Source organism: Hyla sarda, chromosome 2, assembly GCF_029499605.1.
Source record: "Hyla sarda isolate aHylSar1 chromosome 2, aHylSar1.hap1, whole genome shotgun sequence".
Lineage (NCBI taxonomy): Eukaryota > Metazoa > Chordata > Amphibia > Anura > Hylidae > Hyla > Hyla sarda.
Window position 1 is genome coordinate 250,990,442 of NC_079190.1, and position 13,901 is coordinate 251,004,342.

A 13,901-nucleotide genomic window follows, 5' to 3' on the forward strand; every position below is an offset into this window, starting at 1 on the left:
TAAGCAATCCTGTGGGGAATTTTCTTAAGGAAACTCCCATGAGCCTCCCATTGATTTCCCAGGGAGTTCTGCTGCTCTGTTCACACGTTGGACGTTTCATGGAACAAGTTCAACATTTTGTCGAAATCCACCAGAGAAGTCTCATTTGTTCACTGTGGCCTTCCAGGCAGTCTGAGCTGGCATCTACAATCACCCTTTACAAAGATTGCCTTGATATTCAAATCTCCCACTACCCACACCCGAACGCCAATCAGATCAGAGGCGTTGATCGTCTATGAGGAGTTTCTGATCCATGTCGAGAAATGCCGTTGGCTTACACTACCGTCACCATCATGGTCAATGCTCCCTCTGATGCTCCATGTGCTTCCAGACACCCCTGTGGGCTTTGTACTGCTGCCACTAGCTGTAGACTATCACTGCAACTGTGCGCCGGCCTCCAAAGGCTGCCGGTTGTTACTGCAGGATTCCAGGCTTCTACAATCACCCCAATCTACTGGTAAGCTATGGGAACTGCCCAATATCACTGAGATATTTAAATCCCATGTTGCATGCAGCCGCTTGTCAACTAGTGCTGCTTATGGCCTCTGGGTGCAAATTTCAGATCATTTCTGCTTCATTTACCTTGGAGCAGGAAGTGTGCAGATCCACAGAAGAAATTCAGCACGGAAATTTGTTGATTAATTTCCTCACTGGCAACATAAACATGTACATACATATATTCATACCAGATTTTCAAATAAATTCTTCCCCTCTGTGTGGACTTGATTTTTATTCTTTTACCATGTATATAAGATGAATCTATAAAGTAAAATGTTGATCAGATTTTGGTTGTACATGTCTTCCTTTGTGGAGTTGTGCTTTACTTTATTAGACCTTATCATCTATGGTAGAAACTAGGCAATTTAATGTACAAGGTTTCTGTTGGTGTAGTTTCTTTTTGGTATGCATTTAAAAATGCAGCAGCTTTAACAATAAAGAAATTACTCTTAAAGTACAGGTGCAAGCTGTACATTTCTAGAAAAAGTTAACAGGAGAGGTTTGTTATGGGGATTTGCTCCTGTTCTGGAAAGTTCCTGACATGGACAGAGGTGTCAGCAGAGAGCACTGTGGTCAGACTGAAAAGAACAACTCAACTTCCTCTAGAGCATAACAGCAGCTGATAAGTACTGGAAGGATTAAGATTTTTATATAGAAGTAATTTACAAATCTGTTTAACGTTCTAGCACCAGTCATCAGAGTTCCCCTTTAACAAGACTTTGGAAAACATACCTGGAAATTCCGAATATCGCCGCGATTTGATTGCACAAATCGCCTCATTAAACTCCATTTAGTGCGGTCCGGGCTCCTGGGCATCTAAAATGGCGGATCCACATGTAAGGACATGGGGCAAGGAACTCTGGGAAGGCGGAAAGGCGGGATGACACTGAACCACATGCAGCATGCAACCTATCAGCAGCCAGCCATCCTTGTGATGTCACAGCCCTATATAATTGGCAGCCATCTTGTGGCCAGGCATTGCAACGTTTTATTTCGGGGAGAGAGTGTCATTGCAGGTAGAGATAGAGCATTGTGTGCATTGCACAGAAAAACATCTTGACAGCAGCGATTCATCACAAGCCAAAATCACTGCAGAAAAGCACTGACAGAGAGAGAGAGAGAGAGAGAGAGAGAGAGAAAGTACACTTTTGAGTGTAATGCACAGTGACTCTACTGCTGCAGTGGGGTGTACAGCTATTTTAAAGTTAGGCTGAGCACTAAAGGCCATTGTCACCTGCTATTAGGGCCTAATAATACTGTACTGGGCTGTGCTACACAGTGATTATGTACTGCTACAATTGGGTATACAACAACTCTAAAGATAACAGGGGCCAGTTAGGGTGAGCACAAAAAGCCATAGTCACCTGATTACAGTGCCTAATACAGGTTGCGTAGCGGAGCTTATTGTCCTCTCCTCCTATTGTCCTCTCTGTGTGTACATAGGTGGTGTACGTTATTTTTTCCTAGTCACTGTGAAAGGCCAGCCAAAGCTACACCTTTGATATTGTATTCACACCAAAAATTTGAAAATCCACAACCCTTTAGGAGATAAATAAAATCACTAGATAATCTTTATTGATTACCATTAAAAACAATGTACATAAAATACAGAGAACTGGCAAGATATTGCATGTAAACCAAGATACAATCAAGTATATATAAAGGTATATATAAAGGTAAATATAATAATGGTCCACTCAGGGTGAGAAAATGGACTAATCATGTACATACAGATACCAACTGTCACGTAGGGGCAGGGAAGGAGTGCACTCTGATCTCGCTCGCTCCCCTATCCCTGCCTACTTACGTACCTGCCCTAACTGACAGGTCCGTAACCACGAAGACAGTCCCTTCCTGAATACGTGAGGGGAGTAAATGTCAACACAATAGAATACAAAGAAACTGTCAAAGTCCGGGACCAGTCAGAGTCAAAGTCAGAGTCAAAGTCAGAGTCAGCAAACCGCGTCAAAGCCAGGAGAGGACAGAAGTACCGAATCACTATAACCAGAGGGAAGTCGAGTAGGAAGCCAGAAGTCAAGGATGCCAGGTAATACAACAGATACAGGGTACACACGCTAGCTACTTAGGTAAGAAGACTATCTCACAGGCGTTGGCTGAGAGCCAACTGCTGGGTTAAATAGTTAGGCCACAGGTGCTCAATCCGTCAGCTGACCAGCCAGACAGCAGGGTGTAACCTGGCAACCAAACAAACAAAAAACCTGTCAGAACTTTTTAGCCCTGCAGGTTCTGACACCAACAATACATAAATGTGGAATTATTTATATTCCCCAATCAGGATGTAGCAGTAAATGACCATGTGCTACCTAAGTCATATCAGGTATCTAATGTAGGGTAAGCAGTTCTTCAGAACTTGAGATGAGCGAATTTCTGAAAAATTAGACTTGTCCGATCCGAAAAATTTGGTTAGGTCCGAATTTATTTGCAGCAAATCGCTATTAAAAACGGCTATTTCTGGCCTACTGAGAGGCTCAATAGGGGTTTAAAACACTTTGCCTTGTCCTAACACGCAAAGGGAGTGTACTGTCAGTGTAATAATACTGTTTTTCAGTATGACATGCAGATTACAGGTTCTTAACAAAAATTGTGCAAAATTCCAGCTCCCAAAATTATATCATATAAAAGTCCAAAATTGATTTCACATAATTAAAAATGAAAACCTGAGGTGGTTTTAAAAGCATAGCAGAAACACCGATGCGTTTCGAACCATCAAGGTTCTTAGTCATGGCAGAGCACTGTTAGCCACATGCATCCTTTTCTACTCTGAACAAGAAATGAGCACACATGCCTAGATGTGGGAATGCCTCTCATTGACGAAAGTTCTGGAGATGAAAACGTGACGTGGACAACCAGGTGAGTATTGATTTAATGCATTTTAGATACTGATTTAGTTTTGTATATTCAAATCATTAGAATTTCTTCAATATATGTCCATCTTCGGACACATATTCTATGTATATTCATTGTACTATGTTTCTTTCACATATAGCACGCTCCAGAAGTTGCATAATGATATGGTGTTGATTGTAAAAATAACCACAATTGTCACTATATATAATGCACATAAATATCATATCTATCATGGTTACCAAATGAGTTATAATTAAATAAATAGCAGTTAACCTATTATATTCATCATGTGTTCTTAAAGGGTGATCAACCATTGTTCACCACCCATTATATTCATCATGTGTTCTGAAAGGAAACCAACCATTGCTCATACATTGTGATATTTTCACTATATTGCTGGTGTGTGTACACACAGAAATTCAAATGTGTATGTAAATGGTAATTTCATACAGTTGTTTTTAAATTAAGTTTATGTATTCTATGTTGTTTACAGGTGAATAAACCACTGTTTTCCTATTTGATGTAATTATAGTTTCATTAAATGCGCTAAAAGAGCATGACATATTGTTCATGCATTGCGAATTTTCCTTATCTTACTAAAGGATGAATATAACTAAATACTAACATAGATTAACAAATACAAATTCGGATGCAAATATAAATGAACCCATTCCAGTGGACATAATGCAATTTATAATAATTACCCGAGCTTCAGAAAACATGTGACTTTGTTCACACTGCGTTATTGTCAAATGCTTTATAAATAAATGAATGAATAAACAGTTGATATCCCATTACATTTTTTTGTTTTTTTGTCGAATGCACTGAGAAATGAGTAAACTATTGTTCATATATAATGGTATTTTCGCTGCGTTATGACCTTACTTTGGTTTAAATTTTTTAATTATGTGAAATAAAATTTTCGTTAAGGACCTATTCACACCAAGTATGCAGCTTGGACACCGTGCTTCTTAGAGACAACTGAAGTCCCTCCATCTCAAAGAATCTACAGGGCGGTGAGCTGGTCTTTATGTCTATACATATACATGTAGATTACAGGTATCGCTATTAGAATCCCTGCCGCAGAGCGTCTGGATGTGGCAGATTTTTTATGTAATTTTTATTTATTTAATTTGAATTTATTTTTAATTTTTTGATTACCCACTCTGGTGAGGATCGAGCTGGTGGTCCCCCGCCAGGTGAGATACCACCTGTTCCAGCCCCTGCCCATATATTCGCGAATATTCGCAAATTCGAATATGGCCTATGCCGCTCAACACTACCAGATTGAACAAATGTTCCATGAAGGGCGCAGGGCTCAGCCTTCCTTGTCGCAGTGCAGACAAGATGTTCTTCCCGTTGTCAATAACCATGGTTCCCATTTCCAGATTTCGTGGAGTAAGCCATGCTCCGAATTCTTTATGAATTACTTAGCAGTTCCTCCCCTGTGTGACTCATGGTATGCTGAAGGGGCACTGAGACTTGTCCGTGCAGTGGAGGCTGAGGACACTGTGGAAGATGAGGAGGTGGAGTTGCACACTGTCACAGGACCAATGGCCTGAGAGCGTGGAGGAGGAAGCCGAGGGACCTGTCCAAATTGGTGTCGTGGCTGTGCAGGAATCCCATTCACCCAGTGAGCCATAATGTATTGTCCCTGACTATAGTTACAGCTCCAGACATCAGCACTTTCGTATACACCGACAGGCTCAAGGACTGGCAAAATTGTGCAGGGCTGGTACTGCCTTCCTCACAAAGAAATGACGGCTTGGGACTCTCTCTACCTCGGCTCGGCACAAGCCATCAGTTCTCTGAAAGGTGCAGAGTCCACCACTTGAAAGGGGAGTGACTGCAGCACCAGCAACTTGGACAGGAGCACATTCAGCTTCTGCGCCGTTGGATGAGTGGGCGCATGCTGTTGTCTCTTGGACATGGCCTTGCCGATGGATTGCTGGCAGAATGACTAGCTAAAAGTAGGAGGAGCAGGAGCATCTAAAGCGACATAAGGAGGGTATGACACACAGCTCCCTTCGGCTGAGGTGGTGGAGCCTTGGCTGGCTGAAAGAGGGAGCGGAGTGCCACTGGGTGATGCAGCAGGCTGGACCACCACATCGGAGCCCCGGTTCTCCCAGGCCACTTTATGGTGGCGCTGCATATGTGACGCATTGGGACAACATTGGGACCATGGCCACGCTTCACCTTTTGCCAACACATCTTTCATGTGGCTATGTTAACCTCCTCCGGATGCTTGATGGAAAAACTGCCACAACGCTGAGTAGCTGATATTCCCACCAACAGTCCGCACTAACTGACTGCTACTGCCGCTGTCTACAGGAAACCCTGTTTCATCCCCTCCCGGGGAGGTAGACTGCTCTGAAGCAGGTGGTCTCCCCCGGGCACATTTGGGTCCAGACTTTCTACTTCTGCCACCATGCTGACTGCCAACTATGCTACCCCCTTGCTGGCTCAGCTGCTGCCTCACAGGCAACCTGCAACCCTCTTCTCCTGATGATGAAGCCCCATCTGCACCCAGCTCCCAATTGCGATCGGCTTCATCATCACGTCACTGATGTCCTCCTCAGGTTCCTCAACCGTGTCTGCTTCAGGGCCCTGAATGCTGGCAAAACCACCTCCCACGTCACTCTCCTCATCACTACTTGTCCGCCTAGCGGAGGAAGCGGTGGATGTCTCCTCCACTTCTTGGCTGGGCAGTAGCTGCTGACTGTCCTCTCTTAAATCGTCCTCACTGAATAGTAGAGCTGAACCCACAGCATAAGATACTTCTGTAGGGGAGGGAAAAGCATAGGACAAAGGCAATGGGAGGACAGGGACTGTTCCCAGGCCATGCTAACTGATGGTTGTGTCTGAGGAACCCACCGACTGTTGACTGAGGGTATCAGATGTCACTTGTGAAGAAGTGGATGACCGTGTTAACCAATTGATAACGGCAGATGGGTTGCTGGTCGAGACACGACCGCTAGCTGATACCGGGAGATCAGGCCTCTCGCTGCGACTCCTGCTGCCGCTTGCCCCTAGTCTGTATGTATGTAGTATGCACTTAAAAGGGAAGAAAAATGTGCTACAGTATGCTTAAAATAGTTTGTGTACAACACCAGCCGGAGAGTACTTTTGGCTGTCCTTTCACAGTATCTAGGCCCTCAAGACTTTATCAGGAACATAATGGTACAACACTTAGATTTACGTATGTGGTATGCACTTATGAGGGCAGAAAAAAAACACAGGGCTGTAGCTGTCTGTCCCTATCTATCTCTCTGCAGTGTAAGGTTGAAGTGACTGGCCGCAATATGGCGGCCGATTATATAGGGCTGTGACATCACAGGGGTGACTGTCTGCTGATAGGCAGCATCCTGCATGTGATTCATGGTTATCCCGCCTACCCTTGTTCCCACCTTCCCAGGATTCCTTGCCCCATGTCCTCACATGTGGATCCACCATTTTAGATGCCCTGAAGCCTGGACCACACTAAATGGAGTTTAATGAAGCAATTTGTGTGATAGAATCGCGGCGAAATTTGCATTGCAAATCAAATTTTTCATAAAATTCATAATGAATTCGGAATCGTCAGATTCGATCCGCTCATCTCTACTCAGAACCTAACACCCATGATGGAACAACAGCTGGTACACGCAATAGCCCCGAACGCACGTTTTCATGTCTTCCTCAGGGTAATCTGCTCTGTATGGTGCTGCCCTTATACACCCTCACTATTAGCCATTTGTTTCCAGAACACTAGTGTAACTTCTGGTTAACTCTCCATGCTCGGCGCATGTCACATGATTGGCGTGATAATCCCGTCCCCGCTAGACTGCTTTATCACGTCCGTGAGCGCAACTACATCATACTAATGACGCAGCGCACACACGGAGATGAAACAGATGCCGACAGACCCTTGTAGCCTACTGCAGTTTTAAGCGGAGCGTATTGTGTACCTCTCATAAGTGTAACCTGTGCGTGCATAGGTGGTGTACATTTTTTTTCCCCTGTAAAACTAATTTGGGCCTGATTACTGTGAAAGGACAGCCAAAGCTGCACCCTAATTTCTGTAGCCTTATACAGGTTTAATCATAGCGTATTGTCCACCTCTCATAAGTGTAAACTGTGCATACACCTACGTGGTATACGTTTTTTTCCAGAGAAACACATTTTGGTCTAGTTACTGTGAAAGGCCAGACAAAGCTACCCACTTGTTTCTGTAGCCTTATACAGTTTGTAATGGAGCGCATAGTCCTCCTCTCATAAGTTTAAACTGCACGTACACCTACGTGGTGTCCTTTATATATTTTCCTGTTAAACTAATTTGGGCCTAGTTACTGTGAAAGGCCAGACAAAGCTACACACTTGTTTCTGTAGTCTAATACAGTTTTAAGTGTAGTGGAGGGCATTGTCCTCCTCTCATAAGTGTAACATACACGCACTCAGCTGGTGTATAAGTATGTCAGGCAGAGAAGTGCTAGGATGTGCACAGAGGAGTGGCAAAGGCCTAAATTCATCAGGCGCAGGCAGAGGTCGCAGCAGAGAAGGGGTGTGTGGCAGCATGAGTCGCAGCAAGAGTTCTGAGCTCCCGTTGTCAGCTAGAAGTCCTGTCTCGACCAGCAATCCAGCAGCCATGATTGATTGGTTCACTCGGTCATCCACTTCATCCCAAGTGACATCCGACACCCTCAGTCAACAGTCGGTGGGTTCCTCAGACTCAACTCTCAGTTGGCATGGCCCTCATGCTGCTGCTGCCACCTCCAGGCTCTGTTATTGTGCTGCCATATTGTCTCCTCATGCTGATGCTGCCACCTCCAGGCTCTCAAATTGTGCTGCCATATTGTCTCCTCATGCTGATGCTGCAACCTCCAGGCTCTGTTATTTTGCTGCCATATGGTCTCCTCATGCTGATGCTGCCACCTCCAGGCTCTCTCATTGTGCCGCCATATGGTCTCTTCATGCTGATGCTGCCACCTCCAGGCTCTGTCATTGTGCCGCCATATGGATGCCTCATGCTGATGCTACCACCTTCAGGCTCTCTCATTGTGCTGCCATGGATACTGCAAAACATAATTAAGGTGCTGGTCCCCAGTTACAGAAATTCCTCCGCATCAGACCACAAGTCAGTATTGAGCATAGGGATTAGCTAAAACTTAACTTTTCTTAGGATAAAATATATGGACCCACATTTTTTTTTAAATCAAAAGGAAAGGTGTGCAAAAAACACCATGTGCCACCTACACCACCAAGTATTGATGCGATGCAAAGACCTCTAAAAGGTGGAATGGAACCACATATGGTCCATTGTAACAGGTGGGGGTAAAAACTTCCCTATCCCACTAAAAACACCCTGTTATTTCCCCAGGTTTTTAGGTGGGAATAGGGATAGTTTCCTGTGTGGGGCCACCCTTTTTAGGGCAAATAACACTTGCCAAAAAGGTAATTAATAGGGCAAGAGGAGGGCCTTAAAGGGGGAAGTGTTTACCCCCACCTGCTACAATGGACAATACATTGTTCCCTTCTATGTTTTGGAGGCAAGTGTTGCTCGTCCTAAAAAGGACGGCCCCACACAGAAACCTCTCTCTATTTCCAAATAAATACCCTGGGAAATGGAAGTGTTTTTAGGTAGGAATAGGGAGAGGTTCCTGTGGGGGGCTGCTTTTAGGGTGAGTAGAATTTGCCAATAAGGGAATTCATAGTGCGAGAGTAGGGCCTGTTACAATGGATCATATGTTGTTCCCTTCCACCTTTTAGAGTTCTTTGCATCACACCAATACTTAGAGGTTGCACATGGTGTTTTTTGCACACCTTTTCTTTTGTTAGATTTAAAAATAAAAAATAAACATTTGGGTCCATATATTGTATCCTAAGGATAATATTAAAAGTTAAGTTTTACGTAATGCATAGCCTCAATACTTACTTGTGCACACCAACACTTTGACAAAAGAGAACATTTTCTTCTGCCTACCTGCCTTTGCTACTATTCTGATCCTGCCACCCACCTGATGACACACATCTGATGCCAAGTTCTCCTTTTTTCACCCACGTTCGTCACAGGGTACTGGTATTAACACCCACCACCCCACTCTACCAAAGTGTACCAAAGTGCACGGCAGCGCCGTCGTGTGGAGCTGTAACTATGGTCAGGGACAATACATGTCATTTACGGCCCACTGGGTGAATGTGGTTCCTGCACAGCCACAACAGCAATCTGGACAGGTCACGTTGATTCCGCCTTCCCGCTCTCAGGCCATTGGTCCTGTGACAGTGTGCTACTCTGCCTCCTCATCCTCCACCGTGTCCTCAGCCTCCACTGCACGGACAAGTCTCAGTGCCCCTCCAGTATACCATGTGTGCAGGGCACGGCGGTGTCACACTGTTCTTCACATGGTTTGCCTTGGCGAATGGAGTCACACACGGGAGGAACTGCTAAAAGTAATTTAACAAGAAATCTAATCATGGCTTACTTCACGAAAACTGAAAATGGGAACCATGGTAACCGACAACAGGAAGAACATCTTGTCTGCGCTGCATCACGGAAGCCCTGCATGGCACACGTGTTCAATCTGGTTGTCAAGCGGTTCCTGAAGTGTTCCCTCCATCTGCAAGACATCCTAACAATGGGAAGGAAATTTTTCCATCCACTTCCCCAACATAGTCTGAATTGCAATGTTTCCACACGTTGGAATTCATCCCTCCATATGTTGGACGAACAGAGAAAATCCATCACCAATTTCTTGATGATCCAAGCAGATAGGGGTACTCCCCAATGTAACTTCAATGTCAACCAGTGGCAGCTCATATGTGACACCTGCCAGTTGCTCAGGCCCTTTGAGGAAGCCACATTATTAGTCAGTAGCTAGGATTACGGGATGAACAACATCATTCCACTGCTTCATTTCCTACAACACATGTTGGAAACAATGGCTGGTCAGGGCACGGGAGAGAAGGCGCCTACATCTCACGGCCACATGAGCCCTGTGGGGGCTGAACTGGAGGAGATGGGGGAAGGGGTCAGTGGAGCACAGGCAAGGTTTTGCAAAATGGGAGTTTTCATAGTCATCTGACAGGAGAGGAGGAGCAGAAGCAGGCTGTGGAGCTACATGGTGATGAGGAAGACGAGACAGAAGACCCAGACACACTGTGGCCATGTGGTCTCCTCATGCTGCTGGCACATTAAATGAAACTTTTAAATTAAATAAACATTTTTAATCTATATAAAATCTTCAATTTAAATTTGACAAAATATTTTTAATCTTTTCAATTGTGAGGCTCTGTGGTCTTGTCAGGCTGCTGAAACCTCTAGGCTCTGTCATTGTGCTGCCACGTGACTCATTGTTATATTGGATCTTTTGATCATACAGTATTAGTTCAAAGTAATTGCTTCCATCAACCAGGACATTAAACTTGTGTGCGCACTGAGAAGCAGGGGTTGGAACAGATGATAGCTCGCCTTGTGGCAGACCGCCAGCTCGATGCTCACCAGAATACGTCCTCAAAAAAGAATACAATTTTTTAAAAATAAATTCAAATTAAATTGAATAAAAATTACATTAAAAAATCTCTTTAATCTCTTCAATTGTGATGCCATATGGTTTCCTGACCCTGCTGCTACATCCAGATGCTCTGCGGCAGTGATTCTACAAGTGATGCCTGTAATCTGCATGTCATTCTGAATTACAGTATTATTTCACTAACACAGCATACTCCCAAAGTGTTCTACACCCCTATTGAGGCTCCCTGTAGCCCAGAAATAGCTGTTTTTTAATAGCAATCCAACGCAAATAAATTCGGCGCATCAGCTGAATCGAATTTTCCAAAAATTTGCTCATCTCTAGTAACCAGTACAGAAGGTGTTAATACCATGGTGTGTTTTAATCTTCTTTTATGCGTGGAAAGGAAATGTCATGTTTTTTATGAATATATATTGTTTTTCCTCATATCGCATGCACTCCTATTCCAAATTTTATTTCCTGTGCGATTATATTTTACCGTCTTAAAATGTATCTGTTCTGATGCATTACAGCAACAATCATTGTATTAACTTTGATCATGTTTAATTCTTATGGTAGTTTAAAAAACGAATCAAGTATGATTTTGACCAGGCTGGACTGCATATTTATAATACTTTATGCAAAAAAAAAATCCCAAAAGTTTGAATTACATATATTATATGAGAGTAATACATGCCTTGCTTTGGGCTTGTAAATTGGTAGGTAGCTGGTTTCTCAGTCCAGACAACATGTAAGTCCTTTGTGTTTACAAGTTATTTTGCTGTCAACTAACAGTTTGTATACTTTTTTAAAGTAGCTATTCAGAGTTCTGAATAACATGGCACAGCAAGAGTGGGAAATTAAGTGCAGGAGGAAAAAAATACATTAAAGTAAATCACAGCTTAGTTATAGAGTATTTAGGGTAAGCCTGACAGTCTTCTGCACTTTTAGATGCTGCAGTTTTGCTCAGTGAAGTAAATGGTTGACAATATTGTACATCTGGGGCTGCTATCATTATCCCATATTAACATGATTTAGAGAAATGTCATCAGACAGCACACTATGAGAACCGAAATAACATGACGTAGCCGAATCTGAATCCTTGTGCAAAAGCTGTAGTTACATCTATGAAACTGTGACAACTTGAGCTAGTATGCTTAAAGGACAACTGTAGTGCAAGACTTTTATATATTCTTGTGCCCGGGCCTCAAAAATAAACAAAATAAACTTTAACATACCTTCCTACGTGCCCCCGTTGGTTTGGCACAGACCTCACGGTCCAGCGGTGCGAACCTCATTCAACTTCCTGGGGACGGGGACGACGCAGAGCCGTCGGCGTATCACTGGCCGCAGCGATGTCCCGCCTCGGCCGGTCATAGGCTGAGTTCACTGTCATGTAAGGAGCTCTGGCCGGATTCTTACATGACAGTGGGCTCAGCCTATCACCAGCCGGGGCGGGACATCACTGCGGCCGGTGATACGCCGACGGCTCTGCGGCATCCCCGTCCCCAGGAAGTTGAATGAGGTTAGCTGGACCGTGAGGCCTGTGCCGGACAAATGGGGGTATGTAGGAAGGTATGTTAAAGTTTATTTTGTTTATTTTTGAGGCCCGGGCACAGGAATATATAAAAGTCTTGCACTACAGTTGTCCTTTAACATACAGTTTTATTACTTTTACTAACTGTGTACATTGATCTAGATGGGCCAAATGTAAAAGTATCATCATAAACTCCCTCCTATGGAGAGCACTACCAGAAATGGTGTTAGCAGTGTTATATAATGTTAAGGACCCTGTGTTTGGTGAACAAGAAAATGCTTTAGGTTCACTGATATTTGAGTGAGAAGAAAATTGGATGTACAGACTAGTACATACAAACAGATCAAATTGAGATACATAAATAAAACATCATATGCACATTAAAATTATATTGATATAGATTTTCAAATATTCAAAAACAAAAATCAAAGAAATAAAAATGCTTGTAACCTTCATTTCACTTCAGAATAAAGTACCATATTTATCGGCGTATAACACACACTGGCGTATAACACGCACCCCCATTTTAACAGGGAAATTTAAGTAAAAAAGATAAAGTGGAAAATAAATGACTTGGACTAAATGCCACATCATCCCCCCAACTTCCTTTTCTTCTGCACCTCAGTTTGGTCCCGTCCTCTCCAGTGCCACATCATTCCTTCCCTTTTATCAGTCCCTGTGCCACATTTACCCCTCTCATCGCCACCCCCCATGTCTCATCATTTCCCCCTGTCATAGACCACCACTAGCCATACAGACATTAAGCCTTTAGTGCCTCCCTCACTATCATTTCCCCCTGTCTCATCATCCCCCACCCAGTCTAATCATGTCCCCATCATTCCCCCCTCATCATCCCCCCCGACCCTGTCTCATCATGTCGCCCATCATTCCCCCTCATCATCCCCCCACCCTGTCTCATCATGTCCCCCATCATTCCCCCTCATCATTTCCCCCTGTCTCATCCCCCCATCATTCTCCCCCCTCATCATTTCCCCCTGTCTCATCATCCCCCCATCATTCCCCTCCCTCATCATTTCCCCCTGTCTCATCATCCCCCCATCATGTTCCCCCTAGGGGGAGGGAGGAGGAAAGAAGTAAAAGTGAAACTCACTTGTTTTCTCCCGCACTATCCACAGGTACTGGTGTGGTGGATAGTGCAGGAGACGCTGATTAAAAGGTAGCCCAGATCCGGGCAAGGTAGGGCTCATTTTAATCAGCGTCTCCCGCACTATCCACCACACCAGTACCTGTGGATAGTGCGGGAGAAAACAAGTGACAGTGCGGGGAGGAGACACCGCTGGTCACTGATTTAAAGTGGCCGCGGCCGTGCTGTTAATACTTAACAAGCAGACACTGCTGCGGCCGTTTTAAATCAGTGACCAGAAGATTTATCGGCGTATAACATGCAGGCAGACTTTTTGCCTTAAATTTAAGTTTTAAAAGTGCGTGTTATACGCCGATAAATACGGTAATAG